Source organism: Somniosus microcephalus, chromosome 10 (genome assembly GCF_052327205.1).
Source record: "Somniosus microcephalus isolate GS21.2 chromosome 10, FLI_Smic_1.0, whole genome shotgun sequence".
Taxonomy (NCBI): domain Eukaryota; kingdom Metazoa; phylum Chordata; class Chondrichthyes; order Squaliformes; family Somniosidae; genus Somniosus; species Somniosus microcephalus.
The window spans coordinates 181,506,626-181,511,600 of NC_140996.1; positions in this window are offsets into that span (position 1 = coordinate 181,506,626).

Genomic DNA, 4,975 nt, shown 5'->3' on the forward strand with positions numbered 1-4,975 from the left:
TAATGGGGAATCCCTAGTGCGATGCTGCTGTGACGTCAACAGACTGTCTAAGCAGCCAATCATAATGCAGAATTCTCACAAACTGGGAACCAGGAAGTGAATAAGCTCCTTTTGTTCTAACTTTTTAAAAATGTTATAGAGAACAAAACAAAGATTGGGACTCTTACATGGGGAAATGATAAACCTGAAATAAAGATGAACAAACTTTTTTAAAATATTTAAAAATAAAAAAAATTTAAGTTTCTTAAAAATTTTAATTTTTATTAAAATGGATAAATTTGACACTCCACAAAATTAAAATGAGTTTTTCAGGGCCATGTTTGTTTCGCAGTCAATACGCTGTTAAAACCCCAGTTACACCTAATCCAAAAGGATCTAACCTTTAATGGGGTATTTAACAGCGATATTACAGTGGAAAAGCTGAAGTTTTTATCAGTTTCACTGATTTCCCTGATTAAACTGATTGCTGGCTATTGTGGGGGGTGGGGGGGGGATGGTGGAGAGGGGGGCACCATGTCGATGCAGTGAGTGACTGACCGCAACTTCAGGATTTCCGTGTTAGGATGTGCATGCGCTAAATCCTGTTCGTTCGCTGTTATTACCCACCGTAAATTCCGGGCCAGAACTGTTTAAATACAATCAACAATCACCCCATGGGCAAAAGAACTTTCATGATTTGGTTACTTAACACAGAATCCCATTGCTTTTTATAGGACCGTTTTGATCTGCACTCCTACCTTTAATGTTCTATGTATCTGCACACCTATATCCCTCTATTCTACCATTCCGTTAAGAATTTTACCTGTAAGGGTATACTTCCTTTCACTGCTCTTTTTCCCAAAATGTACTATTTCACATTTCTCTACATTAAACTGCATTAACCATCTTTCTTCCCACTCCATGAACTTATCTATGTCCTGCCGCAATCTTTTGCATTCTTTCTTACAATTTGCCAGCCCACTTATTTGGTATCATCAGCAAACTTCAATATCATTCCTCTTGTGTCTATGTATATAAATATATAATAATGTGTGCACTTCCTGTCTACCAAACCATACTTCCTGTTACAAATTTTTTGACCAACTTTTGTGTCAAATTTTTCACGTTATAAATTCCTATGTCCACAGGTATAATAGAAGTTGCCTATATAAATTAGTCACACTGTAATTACACCCTCCTGCCAATTGTGGGATTCTAGTTTTGCATCTCCCAGTTATAGAGTCATAACGGCACAGAAGGAGGCCATTCGGCCCAGCAAGTCCGTGCCGGCTCTCTGTAGAGCAATCCAGTCCGTCCCATTCCCCAGCTCTATCCCCGTAGCCCTGCAAGTTTATTTCCCTCAAGTGCCTATCCAGTCTCCCCTTGAAAACATTGAGTGTCTCCGCTTCCATCACTTCCGTCGGCAGCGAGTTCCAGGTCATCACCACTCGCTGCGTAAAAAAGTTTTTCCTCACGTCCCCCCTGTATCTCTTGCCCAAAACCTTAAATCTGTGTCCCCTAGTCCTTGTACCATCAACTAGTGGGAACAGCCTTTCCCTGTCTAGCCTATCCAAACCCGTCATAATCTTGTACACCTCTATCAAATCACCCCGCAACCTCCTTTGCTCTAATGAAAACAAATCCAGCTTCTCCAACCTGTCCTTGTAGCTAAGATTCCCCATCCCCGGAATCATTCTGGTAAATCACCTCTGCACCCTCGCAAGGGCCTTCACATCCTTCCTAAAGTGTGGTGACCAGAACTGGACGCAGTACTCCAGTTGTGGCCTAACCAGCGTTTTATAAAGGTTCAGCATAACTTCTCTACTTTTGTACTCAATACCTCTATTTATGAAGCTCAAGATCCCATATGCTTTACTAACCACTCTCTCAATATGTTCCGCCACCTTCAGAGACATATGCACATTAAATCCCAGGTCCCTCTGTCCCTGCACACTCTTTAAAACTGTGCCATTAAATGTATATTGCCTTTCCCTGTTCCTTCTGCCAAAATGCATCACATCACACTTCTCTGTATTAAATTCCATCTGCCACTTGTCTGCCCATTCTACTTGCCTTTCTATGTCCTGTTGCAGTCGATTGGTAACATCCTCACTGTTTGCCACACCCCCAAGTTTGGTGTCATCAGAAAATTTAGAAATTCTACTCTGTATTCCAATATCCAGGTCATTTATATATATCAAAAAAAGCAGGTGGCCCCAGCACTGACCCTTGGGGAACACCACTGTCTACCATCCTGCAGTCTGAGCTTGCTCTGTAGAGAAAGTCCTATATTCCAACAAACTCTACTACTTAGTTTCCCAAATTGGCATATTGGCATAGGCTTTGCTACTTAACCATAAATAATAATATAAAATTACAGTATTAAATAAAAATAGGACATAATGTATAACTTTAAAATCGGGACTGCATTATGTCTGCCAGCCCTATTCCAATTATCTCCTGCCTTCTGTTCCTGCTTCACCTGAAGACTACATTTAGTCTCGACTCCCCATGTGCAATGTAATGGGAGATTAATTAGTCATTTATATATATGAAAACAAAAGATACTTGGGCCATATCAGCCCCCACATCCCGCAAATCCCCCCCAAATTATTAACTTATTCCTACTCATTGCTTTCTGTTCTCTAGCTATCCCTTTATCCAAGTAGCTGCATGCCATTTAATACCATGTGCCTTCATTTTTGTAATAAAACCCTTATGCGGCACCTTATCAAATGCCTTCTGAAAATACATATGTACAACATCCATTGTACTCCCCTTATCTAGAAACTATGGCCCCGATATTAATCTGAAGGCGGCTTCTGAATGGCAGGGGGGTGGGTGGAATTGCGAGTGCAAAACCCTGAAGTTAACTAAGTAGGTCGGAACCTGCGATGGCAACTGATTTGAAGCAATTAATTTTGACTTCCAGGTTTCACGTCTCCATGCTGCACAGCGGGTGTGATGCGCTCCCGCATGACGCGATTTCCGGTATATATAACACTTTCTACCACCATCAATAACACTTTCCATTTTATGGTTGTAATTGTATCTTTCATTAATAAGGGCAATCATCCTGCCTTTTTTTTACTCTATCTCTCCTGAAGATTTTATATCTAAGAACTAAGAGGGGAATTTCTGCAAGTCTCCAGCTCATTTGCTGTATCTTCTGCAGAAGAGCTGCAAAATCCCTGGAAGAACACCAAAAACACTTTTTACGCCACTTTTACAGATTTTCCACCGAAGGTATAGCAGATGAACAGGATAACACCCACAGAAATTCACCGCCAAAATTTCTGTCAATGTTACAATGTCATGTTCCTTCATTCTAATTTATACCTCTGGCTCCCTCATTTTATTGCTAATATTTTGCACATTCGCATATAAACACTGCAACCCCAATACCCTCTAATAGTTATACACTCTCATTTTATCTGATTCTTTCATTCACTATTTTCCCCCTTAACCTCTCTTCAATCTTAATTGATAGGTCACTGCATAAACCCTTTATGTTATAGAAAGACTTGCATTTATATAGCGCCTTTCACATCCATCAGACATCTCAAAGCGCTTTACAACCAATGAAGTATTTCACTTTGCACACAGCAAGCTCCCACAAACAACAATGTGATAATGACCAGATAATCTGCTTTTGTTATGTTGGTTGAGGGATAAACATTGGCCAGGACACCAGGGATAACTACACCTGCTCTTCAAAATAGTGCCATGGGATCTTTTATGTCCACCTGAGAGAGCAGACGGGGCCTCAGTTTAACGTCTCATCCGAAAGATGGCATCTCCAACAGTGCAGCCTAGCTTTATGTGCTCAAGTCCCTGGAGTGGGACTTAAACCCACAATCACTTCTGACTCAGAGGCAAGTGTTCTACCAACTGAGCCACAGCTGACACTGATAAATATATAAATATGTCCTTGGCCTTTGATAATAGAAACATAGAAGATAGGAGCAGGAGTAGGCCATTCGGCCCCTCGAGCCTGCTCCGCCATTCAATGAGATCATGGCTGATCATCCAAATTCAGTACCCTGTCCCTGCCTTCTCCCCATATCCCTTGATCCCTTTAGCCTTAAGAAATATATCTAACTCCTTCTTGAATATATTTAATGAATTGGCCTCAACTGCCTTCTGTGGCAGAGAATTCCACAGGTTCACCACTCTCTGGGTGAAGAAATTCCTCCTCATCTCTGTCCTAAATGGCTTACCCCTTATCCTTAGACTGTGACCCCTGGTTCTGGACTCCCCCGCCATCGGGAACATCCTTCCTGCATCAAGTCTGTCTAATCCTGTTAGAATTTTATAAGTTTCAATGAGATCCCCTCTCATTCTTCTAAACTCTAGCGAATATAAGCCCAATCGACCCAATCTCTCCTCATACGTCATTCCTGCCATCCCAGGTATCAGTCTGGTGAATCTTCGCTGTACTCCCTCTATGGCAAGAACATCCTTCCTCAGATAAGGCGACCAAAACTGCACACAATACTCAAGATGTGGTCTCACCAAGGCCCTGTACAACTGCAGCAAGACATCCTTGTTCCTAATTTTCAGGAGTGGTTCCCTCCCTGAAGTTCTCTGTCTCTGCACCTCTCGTTCCTCCTTTAAGGCACTACTTAAAACCTACCTCTTTGACCAAGCTATTGATCACCTGTCCTAATGTCTCATTCTTTGGCTCAGTGTCAATTTTTGTCTGATTACCCTCCTGTGAAGGAACGTTTTACTACGTTAACAATGCTATATAAATGCAAGTTGTTGTTGCTGCGTGACACTGATCAAAATTGGCCATTTTTGAACCAAAATGAGTGACACCTCACTTGGCTGGTCTGAATATTTGTCAGAGACTAATTTTGGAATATTTTTACTTTTCTTTCTTTGGAACAGTGTGTTCATTCTTGAACCACAGTGGAATTGTGTTTGAAGAGTCAGTTGGCCTGTTGTGTTCCATCACTTGGCTCAAGGTGTTGCCAAATAACCAATCAGCGCC